At 45.7% G+C, this 22,148-nt stretch overlaps 1 protein-coding gene and 2 pseudogenes across 2 annotated transcripts in view; 1 reads left to right on the forward strand and 2 right to left on the reverse strand.

Moving 5' to 3' along the window:
- LOC139359673 (uncharacterized) overlaps positions 1–22,148 on the forward strand; it is a 106,823-nt gene that overhangs the window by 31,855 nt on the left and 52,820 nt on the right. The window lies entirely within an intron of this gene.
- LOC112424512 (leucine-rich repeat-containing protein 37A-like) lies at positions 20–708 on the reverse strand (annotated as a pseudogene).
- On the reverse strand, positions 734–2,491 carry LOC112424502 (leucine-rich repeat-containing protein 37B-like; annotated as a pseudogene).

Consider the following 22,148-nt stretch of genomic DNA (forward strand, 5'->3'; position numbering starts at 1 on the left):
ATCCTGAGTAGGTTCTAGTTCAGTAGGTGAACCTGTGACTTCAGTCAGGCTTCGATGCAGAGTCTGAACCTGGTCTGGACGAGGAGCTGTAGTCTCCTCCAGGGCTATAGACTGTCCAATATCTGTAGAAGGTTCTGGAGTGATGGCAAGTCCCAGGTCTGGAGGCTGAGTTGAGGTCTCCTCCGTGGTTGGAGACTGTTTAACCTCTATAGGAAGTTCTGTAGTTATGGTAAGCTTCAGGGCCAGAGGTTGAACTGTGACTTGAGTCAGGTTTGAATGCTGAGCCTGACCCTTGTCGGAAGGTGGAAGTGTCACCTCAGGGTGTTTTGGAGGAGGAGTTGTAGTCAGGGCTGTAGAAGGTTCAACCTCTGTCGTGGATTCTGGAGTGATGGTAAACCCTAGGTCCAAAGGTTGAACTGTGGCTTGAGTCAGGTGTGAATGCTGAGTCTGAACCTGGTCTGGATGTGGAAGTGTCACCTGATGGTGCTTTGGAGGAACTAGAGTCTGCTTCAGGGGTGTAGAATGTTCAGCCTCCGTAGTGGGTTCTGGAGTGATGGTAAGTCCCAGGTCCAAAGGTTGAACTGTGACACTGGGCAATGTTGAATGCTGAGCTTGATCCTGACCTGGTGTTGGGACTGTCACCTCATAATGAGCTGGAGGTTGAGCTGCAACCTCCTTAGGTGGCTCTGGAAGCAGAGCTGGGACCATCTGCTGGCTTGAAGTTTCTACCTCCTTAGGGGGGCTCTGGAGCCTGAACTGTGACCTCCTGCTGGGTTGGAGAAGGTTCTGCCTCCTCAGGGGGCTCTGGAATCTGAGGTGGAACCTCCTGCTGAGTTAGAGATGGTTCCACCTCCTGAGGGAACACTGGAGGCAAAGATGGGGTCATCTGCTGGGTCAGAGAGGGTTCTATCACCATAGGGGGGTCTGAAGACTGAGCAGGGACTGCCTGCTGGACTGGAGAGGATTCTACCCTTTAGTTGGCTCTAAAAACCGAGTTGGGGCCTGCTGTAGGACTGGAGATGGTTCGACCTTCTCAGGTGGCTCTGATGGCTGAGCTGGTATTTGCAGTGGAGGGCTGACCTCTTCAGTGGACTTTGGAGGATGACCTGAGGCTTCCTGCTGGGTTGCAGATGGTTCAACCTCCTTAGGGGGCTCTGGTGGCTCAGCTGGGAACTCTTGCTGGACTGGAGAAGGTTCTGCCTTCCTGGGGGGATCTGGAATCTTAGCTGTGGCCTCTTGCTGGACTGGAGATTCAATCTTTTCAGGAGAATGCAGAGGTGGGGAAGGGAGATCAGGCTGGGCTAGAGAAAAGTCAGCCTGCTCAGTGGGAATAGGAGGGTTGTCCTGCTGGGCTGGAGAAGATTCAATCTCCCCAGAAGACTCAGAAGGCTGAGCTGGCTGCTCCTGCTCACCGGGGGAAAGTTCAGCTCCACATGAAGAACGGGAGGCACAGTTGGGAACCCCTGTTGGGTTGCAGAAGGTTCCACCTCCTCTGAAGGCTGAATTGGGGCCTAAGATTCTGTCTCGTTGGTAGGTTCTGAAGTTATGGTAACCTCCACATCTGCAGGTTTAACTGTAATGTTGGGCAAGTTATAATGAGCTTGATCCTCACCTGGAGGTTGAACTGTCACCTCATGATTCGGTGGAGTTTGAGCTAGACTCTCCATAGAAGCCTCTGGAGGCAGCCCTGGAGGCTCATCTGAGTTCACCGGAGTTCTGGAGGCAGGCTGCTGGGATACAGTATATCCATACTTGAATATTCATCCTGCAAAGTTTGTTTCTGACTTTGAGGTTTGGATAATTGGTTAGCAAGGCTCCAGTGCTGAGCTAGATCTTTCTTCAGGTTCTTGGGCGAAACAATAAATTTGGTTGGTTTTGAAACCTTACTGTCTAGTGGAACAAGTATTTCATCTGCCTGATGACCTGCAGCCCGATCTAGATCTGCAGTTTGAACCTTACTTTTGAGGTGAGGAGGCTGAACTGGGTCTAGTTCTGATCCCCATCCAGCACTGGAACCACCTCTGGGAGCCTTTCTTGCGGAGTCGGCTTGTCATTTAGATCCTGGTGGGCAGCCGAGAACTGCTCTGGCCCCGGGGGCAGCTTTCCAGCTGAATCTGTGTCCAGGAATGGAACCAAATTTTTCAGTCCATTCCTGGGGCAGGACTCACATCTGGGAGGAAGCAGAGGACCCCAGGTAATCAAAGCCCTCCGGGTCTGCCAGGGGAGTAAGCGCATGGGGAGATTCCCATGCAAGATCAGATGCGCAGGAAGACCAGGGCTCAGTCGGCCCCAGGGGTTACAGGTTAGCTGGAGCGATTGGGTCCTTGACCCACTCCAGAGGCTGAACTTCCTGGACTAGAAGCCACAAGAGTTGCCACGTGAGGAGGGGCCGTGGGCCCCAGAGACGCAGCCGGGACATGACAGGCGCTGGCGCCTCGCACTGAGCGTGAGCCATTCTGGCAGCCCGGAGAGGCTCGTGCCCCTGATAAGAGTGCGCCCAGCCCAGTCTTTATGACATCTTTATGCCACCTTTATTAGGCTCGGGTCCAGATCTGCTCCGTGTCACCGTGGCAATCTTATGTCACAGTCCCGCCCAAGCCCTCCTTCCCCCACACCCTCGCTGGAACACCCCTCCTCTCCCCTCCTCTTAGCGAGGAAGGAGTTGGGCCTCAGACCCGGGTAGTCCCAGGACTCCAGCGGTCTGTTGTGGTACGGTCACCACAACAACAAGGAAGTCACCGTGGGACCCTGCCTCAGGATATTCAGAAGAGCTAGTCCAGTTCTGGCAGCCTGAACTCTTCCTCCTCCAAGGTGAAATTCAAGAATACTCTTCCTTGCAAGGAGAGCAACTGATCTGCAAAATGAGCGCCAGTTAGGGTGGCAGGCAGAACGCACATTATAGTCATTTATTCCAAAATTTGCCATTTTCGCCAAAGTTTCGGTATCTTTTGTTGCATGTTTGATAATTAATTCACCACCCTATTAGGTAGGGGCTGCCAGGGAATAAGCGAGGACTCCAAGTTTTCTGTAGGAGGGGTGTTGGGTGTGGGCAGTTCAGTCTGGGAGAGAAGGCTTTAATCCGAGTGAGGAGTCCTTTGCACTCCCCTGAGAGGAGGCTGAACTGTCATCCTGCCTTGACTTAACACAGCCATTACCCTAGAAGTTACAGCGCCACCCTTCAGAGATCAGCCCTGTGTGCACACATGGAGAAGAGGCTTAGGTTGTTAAAGTCAGCATGTTAAATAATTTCTTGAAAGGTGACTATAACTAGAACCCAGCTGACTTCCCTCACAGCCATTCTTACCTACTTTATTACTGTCTGGCACAATTACCAGCATGTAAACTCGAAGAAGGCGCTTCATCTTATTCCATGCCTAGCATAGGCATAGGGTGCACAGTGATGGTGTTAAAATTGAAAGGGGGCTGGGCACAGTGGCTCACACCCGTAATCCCAGAACTTTGGGAGGTCGAGGTGGGCGGATCACTGAGGTCAGAAGTTCAAGGCCAGCCTGACCAATATGGTGAAACTCTGTCTCTACTAAAAATACAAAATTAGCCAGGCATGGTGATGCATGCCTGTAATCCCAGCTACTCGGGAGGCTGAGGCAGGAGAATCGCTTGAACCTGGGAGGTGGAGGCTGCAGTGAGCCTAGATGGCGCCATTGCACTCCGGCCTGGGCAACAAGAGTGAAACTCCGCCTCAAAAAAAAAAATAAAATAAAATAAAATTGAAGGGATTCCAAGATTCACCTCATTTAGGGATGGATCTATTGTTATCATCGGATTTCTGAAATCAGTGCTGACTTCCTCTCACATTTCACAGGAAGCTAGATTTCTTAAAGCGTGACGTTTTCTTGGTGGGTTTTATTTAAATTGAATTAAAATAATTATTTTACAGGTAAAAACTTCAAAACACTTTGCAACTTTGGGGTGAAAGTTAAATAAAACACTCTAGCCCCAAATTAAATTCTCACTGAAATGAAACTTTTGCTCCTTTGTTAAAAATAAACATTCTATATATAGTAAATAATGACTGTTTTGAGATTAATTTAGAAACTTAATCCCTATTTAAGAGCTTTCATATACAGTCATGCGTTGCTTGCCATGTGAGGAGGAATTTGAGAAATGTGTCATTAGGTGATTTCACCATTGTGCTAACATCACAACATATTAGGTGATATAGCCTACAGCACACCTAGGCTATATGGTATGGCCTATGACTCTTAGGTGACAAACCTGTACTGTATGTTACTGTACTGAATACTGAAGGCAATTGTAACACAATGGCAGGTATTTGTGTATGTAAACATGGAAAAGGTATAGTTAAAATATTGTGTAAAAGATAAAAATGGGAGCCGGGCACAGTGGCTCACGCCTGTAATCCCAAGACTTTGGGACGCCAAGGTGGGTGGATCACCTGAGGTCAGGAGTTTGAGACCAGCCTGGCCAACATGGCAAAAACCAGTCTCTACTAAAAATACAAAAATTAGCTGAGTGTGGTTGTGTGTGCCTATAATCCCAGCTGCTCAGGAGGCTGAGGTAGGAGAATCACTTGAACCTGGGAGGTGGAGGTTGCGGTGAGCTGAGATCACACCACTGCACTCTAGCCTGGGCAACAGAGTGAGACTCTATCTCAGGAAAAAAAACATCTATATATCTATATATCTATATATCTATATATATATCTATATATCTGTATAGGGATAGCTCCATTATACTCTTATGGAACCATCATCATATATGTGGTCTATTGTTGACCAAAACATCGTTTTGCAGCACATGATTGTAAATAATTGACAGAAAGATCTTCAGCAAAATATTCCACCCAAGATATATGGGAGATATTGAGATCCAAGTAATAAGCCATATTTGAAAGGCATTATAGTTTTTGAAAGCTGTAGCACAATCATTCTTAAGGCCAGTTACTTTTTCCCCACATCTCTGGGATCCCGTTTGAAGGGAGTTCTAAAAAGGTCTGTGTTCAATCAGCCCAGCATCCCTGACTCCTGGGGCCGGGGGAGACTAACCCCTCTCCTGTGTCCACAGCTGCAGTAATGCAGTCCTGAGTTCTGCTCTCCAAACTCCAAATAAGGGGTCAGAGCCAAAGGTCAAGACTTTAGGAAAAGCCCCAGAAATACCCTGCCCTCAAAAAAGCAGTTTCAGAGTTTCACATTTTCCTAAGAATGAAACAAATTATCCTCCACATACTGCTGCTTGTTTTGAATTATGGTTACACTGGCTATGTTATCCAACCCTTGAGGTTTTTTTTTTTTTTTCCCTGGAGACAGAGTCTTGCTCTGTCACCCAGGCTGGAGTGCAGTGGCACGATCTTGGCTCACTACAACCTCCGCCTCCCGGTTGAAGCAATTCTCCTGCCTCAGCTTCCCAAGTAGCTGGCATTACAGGTGCCCGCCACCATACCCAGCTAATTTTTGTATTTTTAGTAGAGACAGGGTTTCACCATGTTGGCCAGGCTGGTCTTGAACTCTTGGCCTCATGATCCACCCGCCTTGGCCTCCCAAAGTCCTGGGATTACAGGCGTGAGCCACCGCACCCGGCCTGTTTGTTTAATTTTTGAGATGGAGTTTTGCTTTTTTTGTGCAGGCTGGAGTGCAACGGTGCGATCTCAGCTCACCACAGCCTCCACTTCAAGCGATTCTCCTGCTTTGGCCTCCTGAGTAGCTGGGATTACAGGCATGTGCCACCGTTTCTCCATGTTGGTCAGGCTGGTCTTGAACTCCTGATCTCAGGTGATCTGCCCGCCTCGACCTCCCAAAGCACTGGCATTACAGGTGTGAGCCACTGCTCCTGGCCCTGTTACCCGTGAGTTTTTATCTCCACATACTTGAATTAAACCGTGTAGAGTTCTTCTTCCCATCTGACATCTACAGTCTCTTCACTGGGTCTGTACTCCACAGCTATTTTACCACTTTCTGAAATAAAGTTATCAAGATTCTTTTATCAAGAAAAGATTCAGAATCTTTTTCATTCTAAAACTTCCTGCATATGATGGGAGCACCCCACAGTAAGACATTCTTTTGGTTTCTAAAAGCAGAAAATAAGAGCATTTTCCTGGAAATTTCCTCACCTCCTCATCATACACTTCGATTTTCCTTGTTTTCTTTTTTTGTTTGTTTTCTTTTCTCTTTTCTCTTCTCTTCTCTTTTCTCTTCTCTTCTCTTTTCTCTTCTCTTCCCTTCTTTACTTTTCTCTCCCTCCCTCCCCTCCTCTCTTCTCTCTGTCACTCAGGCTGGAGTACAGTGGCACTATCATAGCTCACTGCAGCCTGGAATTCCTGGGCTTAAGTGGTCTTCCTGCCTCAGCCTCCAGAGTAGCAGGGACTACACCACTGTGCCCGGCTACTTCTCTTTTGTAGAGACATGGCCCCGCTTTGTTGCCCAGGCTGGTCTCGAACTCCTGACTTGAAGTGATTCTTCTATCTTGGCCTCCCAATGTGCTGAGATTTGAGGTGTGAGTCACCATGTCCGGTCTCACACCTCAGTTTTTAACATATGCATGAAATAGCAACTGTGTTTGGTTCAAAGGACTTTATGATCTTACAGATAGGAACTAAGTAATAATAACATAAGAAATAAAAAATGTGGAAACAGAAATGTTCAATCACAGTATGATTAAATGGTAAGGCATCAGGTGGGGGGGGGAGTCAAAGTAAGTTCAAATCCAAAATAGAGACCACTGGGCTAGTAGACACTTCGTATTAGAAGCAAAGCTAGGTGTCTATTCCCTGAGAATCAAAATTCCATCAGATACAATGAACAAAGCTTCAGAGAGAGAGAGCATTTGAACATTTTATTGGTAGAAAATATCCCACATACTCTATAGACAATACAACTTCCTTCAAGGCAAACTAGAGCTATAAGGCTTTTGGTCTAAGAAGTTTTGAGTGTGTGCAAGGGATACCTTTGCATACTAGGGAGAGGTAAACAACCCACACATTTAGCTTGGTTATTAAATGTTGTCACTCAGACTTGACAGTTGATGACCAAGGAAGTAAGACTTTCACTAGAAGGGCTGCCCAGGTTGGAAAGCTGAGAGCAATCAGGGCCACCTCTTACAAGCAAATAAAGGTCTGTGGTAACTTCATTAGGATCTGTCAGGCTCTAATCCTTCAGGGCTGTGAAGCAGAAGAGCAACTCTGTTCAGGGACTCTTTGCTAAACATCAGGCTTCCTTTGGACACAGCCTATAACATTTGTACCACTAGGGAATATAAGCAATGCCATTGCTTGTATTGGGAATACAAGCAATAGGGAATACAAGCAATAGGGAATACAAGCAATGCCATTCAAATGCCATTCAAAGCTTCCTTTGGACACAGCCTATAACATTTGCACCACTACGGAATACAAGCAATGCCATTGCTTGTGTTGGGAATACAAGCAATAGGGAATACAAGCAACGCCATTCAACAGCACGACCACTTCCAACGCTCACAGCAGAGCAGCTGATTATTGTATAAGAATCATATTAGGCCAGTACATCGGTGCCAGAAATGAAAGCTGGAACTGAATTCTCAATTCAGGAAACATCATCTAATAAACTCTTCAGCGGAGTGTTTATTTATTCAGAGAGAAAACAACAATGACAGCGTATTTTGTCTGCTTACCTTGTAAGTACAGTTCTGAGTTTTTACATTTGTCATCTCATTTCGTCTTACAACATCCCCCAGAAGGCTGACTGGATGACTAACCCCAGTGTGCAGATAAAGAGATTGCAGCTTAGAGATATTAAACATCTTCAAATCTCTCTGGCTCTAAGACCTAACACTGCATTTAAAAAATCTGAGAGACAGAGTTAGGACTCAAATCCATGTGTCCAAAGCTTATAATCGCTATGCTGTATGATAGGCATGCAATGAAAGAAGACCTGCCTCAAACATTTTCTGCGTGAACTGAGGCAAGTCCTTTTACATCTATAAACTAGGGGCAATATTTGCTGTCATTTTTTCTACAAATGTCACAAATAACAAATTTGAGGCTGTTGCTGTGAAAGAATTTAGCAAATGAAAGCATACTAGCCGGGCGTGGTGGCTCACGCCTGTAATCCCAGCACTTTGGGAGGCCGAGGCGGGCAGATCACAAGGTCAGGAGATCGAGACCACGGTGAAACCCCGTCTCTACTAAAAATACAAAAAATTAGCCGGGCGCGGTTGTGGGCGCCTGTAGTCCCAGCTACTCGGGAGGCTGAGGCAGGAGAATGGCGTGAACCCGGGAGGCGGAGCTTGCAGTGAGCCGAGATCGCACCACTGCACTCCAGCCTGGGCGACAGAGCGAGACTCTGTCTCAAAAAAAAAAAAAAAAAAAAAAGAAAGCATACTAGGGTGTGTTTTAGATATCGATATTTTTATCCAATTAACTTTTCAAAATGAGTTTATTTGCTCATTGAAACTGACGTACTTCAACGACGATTAAGAAAGTTTTACTAGAACCACAATCAACAGCTTCTGAAATGCATCTGACAAAGCCTTCTGAATAGCAAGCTTCTGGGCTGCCTTCCCTTTCATAAGGAACAACAACAGTCTTAAATCCAACCAAAACAAATGCATTTAAGGTGCCTAGCTGAGTGATAATTGCTACATGTTTAAAAAATAAAAATGCATCCACAATTCTTAGCTCATAATCTTCATGATTAAGGGTAGACAGCACAAGGGTATGGTTGAATGGCTCTGTGACAGGTACATCCTGGCAGGGCCCATTTTTACTGCCCCCATCTAGTTGGGAGGTTCCCGAAGTACTAGAAGGGAGATACAAGCCAAGAACCTGGCACAAGCTCACATCACCCAGAGATTTCAAATTCATCAGTTAAGGCTATACTCCTACAGACCCTACCCTCCTATGCATCAAGGGCTGGAATCACTGACCGAAAAAGGTTTGGTTGGCTGGACATGGTGGCCCACACCTGTAATCCCAGCACTTTGGGAGGCCGAGGCAGGTGGCTGCCAGGAGTTCAAGAACAGCCAGGCCAATGTGGTGAAACCCCATTACTACTAAAAATACAAAAATTAGATGAGTGTGGTGGCGCGTGCCTGTAATCCCAGCTACTTGGGAGTCTGAGGCACAAGAATAGCTTGAACCGGGAGGCGGAGGTTGCAGTGAGCTGCTGAGATCATACCACTGCACTCCAACCTGGGCGACAGAGTGAGACTATTCTCAGAAAAAAAAAAAAAAAAAAAAGAAAGAAAGAAAAAGAAAAAGAGGCCGGGCAGAGTGGCTCACGCCTGTAATCCCAGTACTTTGGGAGGCCAGGATGGACAGTTCACTTGAGGTCAGGAGTTTGAGACCAGCCTGGGCAACATGGTGAAACCCTGTCTCTATTAAAAATACCAAAAAAAAAAAAAAAAAATTAGCTGGCTGTGGGCAGGAGGCAGGAGAATTGCTTGAACCTGGGAGGTGGAGGTTGCAGTGAGCCGAGATCATACCTGTGCACTCCAGCCTGGGCGACAGAGCAAGACTCAGTCTCAAAAAACCAAAAAAGGTTTGGTACAGATAATCTGGCACCTCCCTGGGCATCATCCATGGGAGCCTACTCCACCCCGTTAGCCTACAGCCCTGCCTCTGACTTCAAACCCTAAACCTGAGGGCCATGAATACTAGAAAAAAATCTCAGTGTCTGTGTCAACTGAGTACCCTTTCTAGGTATCTATATTAGACTCTTTTTCTGCTCAAGCCCTTCTATGAGTGAAAAAAGGACTGAATGGGCCGGGCATAGTGGCTCACACCTGTTATCCCAACACTTTGGGAGGCCAAGGAGGGCGGATCACGAGGTCAGGAGTTCGAGACCAGCCTGACCAACACAATGAAACCCTATCTCTACTAAAAATACAAAAATTAGCCGGGCATGGTGGTGCATGGTGCATGCTTGTAATTCCAGCTACTCAGGAGGCTGAGGTAGGAGAATCACTTGAACCTGGGAGGCAGAGGTTGCAGTGAGCTGAGATCACACCACTGCACTCCAGCCTGGGCGATAGAGCAAGACTCCATCTCAAAAAAAAAAAAAAAAAAAAAGGACTGAATGTTTACGTAAAAGTTTTTGTAAATTTTTAGATGATGACCTGACATGGTGGGTGGCTCATGGCTATAACCCAGCACCTTGGGATCCTGAGGCAAGAGGATCACTTGAGGCCAGGAGCTTGAGACCAGGCAGGACAACACAGCAAGACCCCCGTCTCTAGAAAAAATAATTAACCACGTGTGGTGGTGCATGCCTGTAGTCCTGGCTACTCAGGAGGCTGAGGTGGGAGGATCCCTTGAGCCCACGAGTTTGAGGTTACAGTGAGCTATGATCATGCTACTGCACTCTAGCCTGGGCAACAGAGTGAGGCCCTGTCTCTAAAAAAAAAAAAAAAAAAAAAATAGATAAATAAATAATCTTTAGATGATTTTGTTGGGATAACTGAAGGCTACAAGAGATATGCATTTGAAGGACTATTTTAGTACAAAGCAAGTTCTTAGCCCAAAACTGGAAAAACATTACTTCCTTCTTCCTCCTAAGCTTCTGGCAGGAAGGTGCACTGTGTAATTTTAAATTTAAAGGTTCTGTCAGGTATTGCCTAAGGTGAAAACCTATATTGTAAAACAGAAAAACTCCGCCTAGGACTTCAGTAGCCCAGAGAGGGAAGGGCTTAATATGTGTCTGAAAAGATGAGTTTTAGAAAGTAAGAAAAAAGAGAGAGATCATTCCCACTTCAACTCCTTACCCTCCTCCACCCCTCCAGTGAAAGCAGACCTTCTTCCACCTTATCCACAGGCTCCTCCACCAAGTCAACACCAGACTCCTGCAATCATAGGGTGGCAGCACCACCTCTAAAGCACAGAACTTCAGGCTTTGATTCGAAGTGGCATCATAGCCTCTTCATTTTCCCTTTCTTCAAGGTCAGAAAACTCCTGATGCTGTTAGGAGTTTTAGTGTAGGTTCCCTCTGAGGATATTAATGTAGGCTTCAAACTGTTTTGTTCCGAGAAATACAAATTAAACTCCAGTCATTCAAGCTAACAGTTGAGGTATTCTATGGCTTCAAAATCAAGTAAGATTTGCAAGTGAATTGCTAAATACAGACAACCATTTTTTATTATGTGCCACACAAACAGTGGAGGAAATTATGGATACCACCATCCAAGTGATTGAGATTATTAATTTTAGGTAGCAGGCCAATTCAGACATGTTCACTCATCCTCAATGGCAGGAGGCCTCTCACATCTCCTCCCTATAACCCATTTCAGTACTTCTGTCTACAGTATAGAATTTCAGTCTTGAAAGGAGGGTGTGGTTATGGAAAGAAAATCTACAAGGTTTACCCTGATGATCCTTTCTGACATCCATTGAAACCGAAGTAGTAATTTGCCAGTTCTTGGCATCAGGAGCTAATGTTTAGGGCAAGAGCCTGATGTTGAACTGCCTTATGTCTGGTGCCAAGACGAGCATTAAAGTCACAAGATTTCACATAAATATCACAGCCGGCCAGAGATTTTGATACACCTGAGATTTATCAGTACCAACCGTGCAAAGAAAAGAAATTGTTTCAGTGTTCCCACTCAGTAGCTCCTTCTTGAGACTATGACCTGGAGAATAGATAAGATGACCCCACCACCCATCCCCCTCCCCAAGTTACTAACCCGTTTAAAAATGAAATACACATATTTCTATATATTTTACAAGCAACTAAAACTAATAGAGGTTCATCTGCATTTATAAGCTTCTTTGAGAATGCAAATATCTACTGAGTGTTAATTTTTGAAATATTTTACACATTTCTGTGGATTTCTTACATCACCAGTTCTTATATGTCTATTTCATTTTAAGTGTAGTATATGATTATATTTGTGAAATTCAAATGATACAAATAAAGTCAAATTTATTATATTAGAAATTAATAAGAATTAACAGTAAAGTTGATTCTTTATCGATGTGTTTATGCACCTCCCTCTATCACTGGTTTATAAGCTCCGTAAGTGCCACAGGAAACCGTATCTTATTCTTTTTTATTCCCAGAACCAAGCACAATTCTTGCCCTATGATAGAGGATAGATGATCTGTCGATTGAGTGAATGAATAAAACAATGAGCAAGCAAAAAATGAAGTCACTTTCTCCAACTGAAGAGAAGGAGAAATGCTTGCTGGGAAGGAGAAATGGAGACTAATTTTTAAATGTTGAGTGCTACCGGAAAGACCAGCCTGGATCATGAGTCACAGTGGAAGCTTTTTGGACAACCATGAAACTTCAGAAGGACTCTGAGCCCCTGGGTGGTACAGACATAACGTTGCCACAGTTCTTGCTGGCAACCATTTCCCTTCATTTCACTGAAACAAACAAACAAAACAAAACCCTCTGGGGTGCCTTAGGCCTTTCCTTGATTTTATTTTAAAACATTATTCTCTTTTCTGTATTTATAAAAAGCAAAAAAGACAGGAACTAGGTGTATGTGCTAAAGTAGAAAAGAACACTTAAGGCCGGGTGCAGTGCTTCACACCTGTAATCCCAGCACTTTGGGAGGCCGAGGTGGGTGGATCGCCTGAGGTCAGGAGTTTGGGACCAGCCTGACCAATATGGTGAAACCCTGTCTCTGTTAAAAATACAAAAATTAGCCGGGCGTGGTGGCAGGCGCCTCTAATCCCAGCTACTTGGGAGACTGAGACAGGAGAGTCGCTTGAGCCCAGGAGGCGGAGGTTGCAGTGAGCTGAGACCAGGCCATCGCACTCCAGCCTGCGCAATAAGAGTGAAACTCTGTCTCAAAAAAAAAAAAAAAAAAGTAAAAGAAAAGGACACTTAAATGAGATAACAGTGGTGGTCAGGTAGTAACCCAAGGCTCTGAGTTCAGTAAGTAAATAAATTTAATATGAATGCCCTCTTCTCTCACCTATCTATTGACTTGTAGAACATTTCCTTCATTACTGCATCAGTGATGAGCTTTATGCTGTGAAATTCTCAAAACCTAAAGCTTATGAAATGGTCTCAATGTCCAAAGCGCACTACAAACTCATTACTTACAACATGATGCCAAGTAACTGTTTCATCATCTTTACTGTACCTTTACAATATTTGAGTGGCTATGTGAAATGGTCACAGGTTAGAAACAGATCATAGTCCAAAAGCTAAATAATATCTCACAGGTAATCATTTCAGTCACAGGAAGTGGAACCAGGATTGAAGAGGGTGTTGAACAAGCTACAGAAGCAGGTATAGTATACCCGGAGTCATTACTAAGCAGAGTTCTCAGATTTGATCAAGGTTAATTCAGTGAGGAATGGAATATAGACAAGAATAGGCAGCAAGATTAGCAGGAAGCAGTCAGATCAAGTAGCCAATCAGGAATTGAAATGGTCCTTGAAAAAGGAAAAGTGATTGAATTGAGGCATACAATGTAATATCATTCTGTGACTCTGGGAAAGTAAAATTGGTTGGCATGTTAGTATGGAATAGGGTTTCTACGAGGCCGCTTAAAGAATGTTCTCATCCTCTGAGAACTGAAGGGAGTTCCAAATAGGCAGTTTGTGAGTGAAGATGAGCATGATGATGATGATAAAGTCTCCTTTATGTAACAGCCGGCAGAAGAGTTGGTCACACCCACACATTTTACATTCACATTAAAGTAAATTTATGGCCGGGTGTGGTGGCTCACACCTGTAGTCTCAGCACTTTGGGGGGCCGAGGCAGGCAGATCACTTGAGGTCAGGAGTTGGAGACCAGCCTGGCCAACATGGTGAAACTCTATCTCTACTAAAATACAAAAATTAGCCAGGCGTGGTGGTGCGCGCCTGTAGTCCAGGCTACTCAGGAGGCTGAGGCAGGAGAATTGCTAGAACCCAGGAGGCAGAGGTTGCAGTGAGCCAAGATTGCGCCACTGCACTCCAGCCTGGGCGAGACAGACTCCACCTCAAAAAAAAAAAAAAAAAGTAAATATAGCTAGGCCTGGTGGCTTGTATCTAGCTACTTAAGAGGCTGAGGCAGGAGGATTGCTTGAGGTCAGGATTTAGAGACCAGCCTGGGCAACACAGGGATATTGGGTCTCTAAAAATTTTTAAAAAGTGAATATAAGCAGAACTCTTTTGGTGAAAATTTCATTCATTCATTCATTCATTCATTCATTCATTCATTCATTCATTTTTTAGAGATAGGGTTTCATTCTGTTGCCCAGGCTGGAGTGTAATGATGCAATCACAGCTCACTGCAGCCTCAAACTCCTGGGATCAAGCAATCCTTCCATCTCAACCTCCCAAATAGCTGGGACTACAGGTGCATGCCACCACAACTGGCTGATTTAAATCCTCTCTCTCTCTCTCTCTCTCTCTCTCTCTCTCTCTCTGTCTCTATCTCTGTCTGTCTGTCTTTCCTTCTTTCGTCTCACTCTGTTGCCCAGGCTGGAGTGCAGTGGCACAATCTCACCTCACTGAAACCTCCACCTCCTGGGCTCAAGCAATTCTCCTGCCTCAGCTTCCCAAGTAGCTGGGATTGCAGGCACCCACCACCACACCCGGCTAATTTTGTATTTTTAGTAGAGACAGGATTTCACCATGTTGGCCAGACTGGTCTCAAACTCCTGATCTTAAGTGATCTACCCACCTTGGCCTCCCAGAGTGCTGGGATTACAGGTGTGAGCCACTGCACCCGGCCTGAAAAAAATAATACTTTTGATAAATCTGAAAATCCGGGGCTATTTCTGCCGCTGAGAGAAGGTGTGTCTTTCCCCTCAAACTAGGTGCATGTTGCTGAGGAGGTAGGGGGCTGAGTTCTTCCATCCATCGCCTACAAGTGTCAGGCGGCTTCCGGTTGGACAAGATGGCTACTCTGGTGGGCTTGTTTCCTCTCTGGTCTCTTTTTCTGTCCAAGACTCACTCCACACCAGCTTGAGCTTGGGATCATTCTTTTGCTCCTCTCATCCTCCTACCCCCAGAGCTGACAGATTTAGCAAATAAAATTTACAAGATCCCATTAAATTAGAATTTTGGACAAAACACCACCTACCTCACACTGACTCAGGAGAGTCCCTCAGAGATAAGGAGGAAGCTCCATCCTGCCCATCAAGCCCCCTCTCGGGGTCCCCTCAAGGAAGACAGTGGTTCCAGAAGGTGTGTTGCCACGCCCTTTCACAGCCTTCCTCCCTCCCATCCCTCTCTGACCCCAGGTTCCAGCTGGCCTGGGGATTTCTGGGAGGATCCAGAGAACAAGGCCACCTGCCATAGGAGCCTCCTCTTCCTCGCCACCAACACTTCAGCCCTGCCCAACTAACAGCTCTCCATGTTCTAAAGAAGGCAGGAGTGCTGGGCCACCCCAGCCTTCTGGAACCCCCGTTCTGTGACATTATCCATCTCCTGGAAATATGCTGGTTTTAACCATGCAAATTGGCCAAGCATCAGGCAGAAATAGCAGCTAGGCCTGGAAGGACAGGTGACATCTGTGAGGAAAATGGCTGGGCGGGACTGGGTGGAGAGCATGGGCTGTTCCCTTCCTTTCTGGGAACAGCGCCACCTTTGGGGGAACTCCTTCCCTCATGGGATTTTAGGCGGGGGCTGCCAGTCCCAGGACCCTGCCCCCGTCACCCCACAGTCATAGGAACGCTTGTGCACCAGTCACTACATTTAGAAGTGGAAGCTCGTGGGCTGCTTAGCTTCCAACGGGAAGTCCATGTGTGCAGCGCCAGAGGACACGGCCCATCTGAGGCGCTAAGCTTCTGTGAAGAGGGAGTAGAGTCTGGATGGGATTCCAGTTCCACGGTTTATCCTTTCTGCGACCCAAACACACCCTTCCCCTTCCTTCAATTCTGAGAAGCAATAAATGTCCCTACTTGCGAACAAGTTTGAGTTGGGTTTCTGTCACTTGGAGCCAGAAGTGACCTGCCAGCTACAGTCAGCATCGGTCAACCATCTGTGAAACGGTGGCCTGACAACCTGTCCCCTCCCTGTGAAGGCCACAATATCCCAACACCATTAGTCACCAAGGAAGTCTGGGAGAAATTTCTACCAACTGTAGCGAAAAAGGGGCAAGGGAGAAAACAGTTCGTTACTGACAGCCCACTCTTCCCTCTGAAACAGGGCGGCAGGATCTGACAGAAAGAAAGTACGAGGGGCTGCTAAGTGGGCAGTGCTGCCCCGTGCCCTCCAGACTTCTCTTCCCAGCAGGGCAGCAGCACATGGCACACTGGGATAGGAGGCCTGCAGGGGCAGGAGGGAGGCTGAACATCCTGGGGGCACCACTTTATGAGGAACCATTTATGGCCAAAACTCTACGGGGGCTTCAGGGACCTGAATGAATTCGTCTCTGTAGAGTGAGTCCTGGGCAGGAGGAGAGGATTCCATAGCCCAGGACCACATGCTGGAAATGTGGTCTCTGCAGCTTAAAATCTGAGAGAAGATGGTGTCTGCAGCATTCAAAGGGGGACCAGAGGGACCCTCCGCCCCTGGCCCCCAAGCTATGACAAACATGAGCCCTGGGTAGATTTCTATCCATTCAAAGCACTGGAAAACCCAAGCTGGGGCCCATGAGTCAAGTCTAGATGTGCAGCTTGGGGCAAGAGGACAGATGGACGCCACAGGCCATCTGTCTAAATATTTGCAAGTTATACATTAAATTAACAGAGTGTTAAATAAAGTATGTTCTAACCTCAACCCCTGACAAATATTCCTTTAAAAGGATAAAATTTTAAAACGTGTATGAAGCTATGATTTGTAGATGACAGAAAGTTATCAAAATGTCAAAGATCATAAAATTTCTTTGCTTTTTTTTTTTTGAGACGAAGTCTTACTCTGTTGCTCAGGCTGGAGTACAGTGATGCGATGTCGGTTCACTGCAGCCTCTGCCTCCCAGGTTCAAGCAATTCTTAATATTGAGATGCATAATAAAATAAAGATATGTGTAATTTATAAATTACTGAAACTATTCCATGAAATTTATTTTGATTCCTTTCAGCAAAATCAATTATGTTATTATTATCAAGATTTAAAACTACATGTAAGGATTAAAACAGTCATACTCAAAGTACAAATATCTTAATATTTTCATCAAAAATATGTTTATATAAAAAATTTAATTTTGTCAGAAATGTTTTCCCAAACAATATTCTTTTCAAATATTGAAAAGTATCTATTGCTGGGCCCAGTGGCTCATGCCTATAATCCCAGCACTTTGGTAGGCCGAGGCAGGCGGATCACGAGGTCAGGAGTTCGAGGCCAGCCTGGCCAATATGGTGAAACCCCATCTCTAGTAAAAATACAAAAAAAAAAAAATTAGCCAGGTGTGTTGGTGTGCCTGTAGCCCCAGCTACTTGGGAGGCTGAGGCAGAAGAATCGCTTGAACCCAGAAGGCGGAGGTTGCAGTGAGTTGAGATTGCACCACTGCACTCCAGCCTGAACGACAGAGCAAGACTCTATCTCAAAAAAAAAAAAAAAAAAAGAAGAGTACCTATTAAACCAAAAGGCAACATACAAATTAGAATAAATCAAATTTGTAAATCAAAATGATTGAAATAAATCCACTTTATTTTGATTTTTGAAAACTTAATTATATTAAATTAAAATTCATAATTCTAGCATTCAATGACCACTTCGTTGCCAATGTAAAGAATAAGCGGCCAGGCGTGGTGGCTCGCGCCTGTAATCCCAGCACTTTGGGAGGCTGAGGTGGGCGGATCACGAGGTCAGGAGATCGAGACCATCCTGGCTAACACGGTGAAACCCCATCTCTACTAAAAATGCAGAAAAAAAAAATTAGCCGGGTGTGGTGGCGGGCGCCTGTAGTGTCAGCTACTGGGGAGGCTGAGGCAGGAGAATGGCGTGAACCTGGGAGGCAGGGGTTGCAGTGAGCCGAGATTGTGCCACTGCACTCCAGCCTGGGCGACAGAGTGAGACTCCATTTCAAAAAAAAAAAAAAAAAGAATAAACATCACGGTTTGTCTGAGGGCTAGACATAGATACGAATTTCAGAGTAATGTGTCATGTGATTTGCTTAATCCTTTCCTCGTTTGCCCAGAGAAGACTCACTGGTAGCACCTGCAGCTGCGGCATCTTCCCCAAGATAACTGTGCCACGAAAGATCTCACTTTATTATTATTTTCGCATCACTCTAGTGTATCCACTTTGGAAACAAAAGACGTCATTCTATTTATAGCATTGTGTTTTTAGTAGCAGGGTCTCCCCATTTACAAAGTACAGAAATTGTCCATGGCTGAAAATAGAAAATCCTAGAAAATGTAGCATTCCTATGCATGATACTAACATCATTCTCAAACAGTTGTTGGCCAAAGATTCATTTGATGAATCTGATTTTTCCAGAATAGACTATTCTGATGATTCAGATGATTCTGATGTTAGTTCCATTTAGAAATAATTCCAAGAGGCCGGGCGCGGTGGCTCAAGCCTGTAATCCCAGCACTTTGGGAGGCCGAGGCTGGCGGATCATGAGGTCGGGAGATCGAGACCATCCTGGCTAACACGGTAAAACCCCGTCTCTACTAAAAAATACAAAAAAAAAAAAAAAAAAAAAAAAAACAACTAGCCAGGCAAGGTGGCGGGTGCCTGTAATCCCAGCTACTCGGGAGGCTGAGGCAGGAGAATGGTGTGAACCCGGGAGGCGGAGCTTGCAGTGAGCTGAGATCTGGCCACTGCACTCTAGCCTGGGCGACTGAGCGAGACTCCGTCTCAAAAAAAAAAAAAAAAAAAAAAGAATTTTCAAGGAACTAAAATCCAGTGACAGAAATGAAATCGATCAAGGCTGTAGTCGCACACCTGAGACATTCCTCCAGAAGACAGAGGAGAAAGGTGTGAAAACAGTGAACCAGAGAAGGATGGCCAGGGATAACAAAGATTGGAGCTCTGAAGTTGAATGATAGATATTCTGGACCAACACCCCAGAGATGACAAAAGGTGGGTCTGCAGAGCTGACAGGTGTACTCTGTTCCAAAACACACACACACACACACACACACACACACACAGACTGTCACCACTTAGACGTATTTCAAATCGTATGATTAATAAGACTGAACTTTTGGCTTCATTATCACTCTTGTCTTTACTCCATAAAATGTACACCTTCTCAAATATTTGAGGAATAAGTATACAAATTGATATAAACTGGGTTACAAATAATAACTCAAGCTTTCCAGGGAGAAATTATAGAGGCTCCATATTCTGACTACAATTAAAATCCCACAGAGGCCAGCCTGGCCAACGTGGTGAAACCCCATCTTAACTGCTTTTGTTCCAATAAAACAAAATAGAGAGCAGGATCCTCAGGCTTCGATGCTATTTGCTTAATCCAGCTGGTCTGTGGAGAAGCCTGGGACAGAAAGAAGCAGCTAGACTCCAGAATCCCTGGTTTTAATAGCTATTCTATGCCATGTCCCCGTCTTATTGCTGGCAACTCACCTCTCAGCCCATGCATTGTGACATTACAGCAAGAAGTACTAATATAAACGACACGAAAGAAAAAAAAAAAACCATGGGGTTTTGTTTGTGTTATTAACTAGGCGGGCATTGTAAATGTGCAGGGTGGGAAGTGATCAGGAGACAGGTATCCAATGAGCATCCACCGTGTATCAGGCACTGTACCGCGATCCCTCAGAAACACTGCAGAGGGCTATCACTGCCTTCCTTTTACATACGAAAAAACTGAGACTTAACAGTTGCTCATGGGAAGCTGAACCAAGAGTCAAAACAGGGGTTTTCGGGCTCCAAAGACCGTACTGTTTCCACTGCGCAAAGTTGTCTGCACTGTGAGCGACAGAGGAGAGGAAAGAGGACTAAAAACAAAACCCAAAAATCCAATAAATAAAACAAAATAAATGAACTGAGCATTCAACCCAAAAAGGTATAAGGAGCAGAAGGAAAATATTTCCAAGGAAAACAGGAAGAAGCAAAGCTTAAGAATAAAAGCGTGACTTACACATTTAATTGGATCCAGGGGAAACTGTTGGGGTGAGATGTTAAGGACAGAGTTAGGAAATGACTGGAGAACTTGTGTATTACATTCCACTTACTATGGACCTTGGGTCCTTCTCTGTAACACTAATGTTGGACTAAATTCTTCAAAGTTTCCTTGCAAGGACAGGCCACTCTGAAGCCAAGGGGTTACCACCAACCAACAGACTCCTTTAATAACAACATGGTAGGTAAATTACCCCTGAAGGCAAATATAACTGATTATTTTATAGTAGCAGGTTATAAAACCTTGTCTCAAAAGCATTGCTATGGGCCAGGTGCAGTGGCTCACACCTATGATCTCAACACTTGGGGGAGGTTGAGGCGAGAGGATTGCTTGAGCACAGGAGTTCAAGACAAGCCTGGGCAACATAGTGAGACGCTGTCTCTACAAAAAATAAAATGAGGTAAATTAATGGGGCGTAGTGGTGTGTGTCTATAGTTCCAGCTACCTGGAAGGCTGAGGTGGGAGGATTACCTGAGCACAGGAGGTCAAGGCTGCAGTGAGCTATGGTTGCACCACTGCACTCCCCACCCGGGGTGATAGAACGAGATCCTGTCTCAAGAAAGCGTTGCTAAACACTTTCTTCCATAAAATTATATTCTGCCCTGAGGGAGGCCCCCAGCGGGACTGTGAAGTGCCACCCCTTGCTGCTGGCCCCTGAGGGCAGCAGGCAAGGAAGGAGCATGTCTCTGCTGGGGGAAGTGCTGGGAAAAGCCCCTGGATTGGGTCACCGTGAAATGCAAAGTGAGTGAAATACAAACATACCTTTGAAAGACAAATATGGATCTTAGTGAATGAGTCTGGGTCATGGCTGGACTGGAGACATCCCAGGGTGAGCCAGCCCAAACACACCATCCATGTCATAAAAAAAGGAACCTGCCACCACAATGGTCAGCCCTGTGAGAAATGCATCCTTCCATCCAGCTAAAATCTGCCCGTGTCCATCTTGTCTGCTCGGCACCAGTCCCAATGCTTTGGGCCACAGAGCACTGTGCCCTCCTGCATGGAATGACCAGCCACTGGGCTTCAGAGCCAAACAAACCTGGGCTCAAAGGCCAGCCCTGCCCCCCCGTTGTGTGATGTCCGGCATAATGGTGCTAGAAGTTGATGTGCCCATGTGCCCCACCTCTGTCTGGCTGTACTTGTAGCTAGTACATGTATACTATATAGGTACCTGGCTGCATCATTGTATGTTCCCGGGTGGTCATGCCTGAGTGAGTTTGTTTGTTTGTTTTTGGCGGGGGAGTCTCACTCTATTGCCCAGGCTGGAGTGCAGTGCCACGATCACGGCTCACTGAAGCCTCAAATCCCTGGCCTTAAGTGGTCTACCTGCCTCAGCCTCCTGAGTAGCTGGGACTACAGACCTGCACCACCAAACCTGGCTAATTTTTTTTTTTTTTTTTTTTTTTTTTTTTTTTTTTTTTTTGGAGACGGAGTCTCACGCTGTTGCCCAGGCTGGAGTGCAGTGGCGCGATCTCGGCTCACTGCAAGCTCCGCCTCCCGGGTTCCCGCCATTCTCCTGCCTCAGCCTCCTGAGTAGCTGGGACTACAGGCGCCCGCCACCGCGCCCGGCTAATTTTTTTTGTATTTTTAGTAGAGACGGGGTTTCACTGTGGTCTCGATCTCCTGACCTTGTGATCCGCCCGCCTCGGCCTCCCAAAGTGCTGGGATTACAGGCTTGAGCCACCGCGCCCGGCCAACCTGGCTAATTTTTAAAAATTTTTGTAGAGGTTGCCCAGGCTGGTCTCGAACTCCTGGCCTCAAGTGATCACCTGCTTCGGTGCTGGGATTACAAGTGTCAGCCATCACACCCAGCTTCCCTGAGGCTTTATATAGAACTCGCCTTTGAGTTAGTTTCTGTTGTATATTCTAGTTAGGGCATTATATTGATTTTTAAAATTACTATCATTCTGAATTAATAATACATTTTGGTACATTCATACAGTGGAATAGAACCTAGCAATAAAAAGTAGTGAGGAGAGGTGGGGATGGTTAATGGGTACAAAAAAAAACCCCGAATGAATAAGACCTAGTATTTGAGAGTACAATAGGGTGGCTATAATCAATAATAATTTAATTGTATATTTAAAAATAACTAACGGCTGGGCACGGTGGCTCTCGCCTGTAATCCCAGCACTTTGGGATGCGGATGCAGGTGGATCACCTGATGTCAGGAGTTCGAGACCAGTCTGAACAACATGGTGAAACCCCGTCTGT

The sequence above is a fragment of the Macaca nemestrina genome, chromosome 17 (genome assembly GCF_043159975.1).
Source record: "Macaca nemestrina isolate mMacNem1 chromosome 17, mMacNem.hap1, whole genome shotgun sequence".
Taxonomy (NCBI): Eukaryota; Metazoa; Chordata; class Mammalia; order Primates; family Cercopithecidae; genus Macaca; species Macaca nemestrina.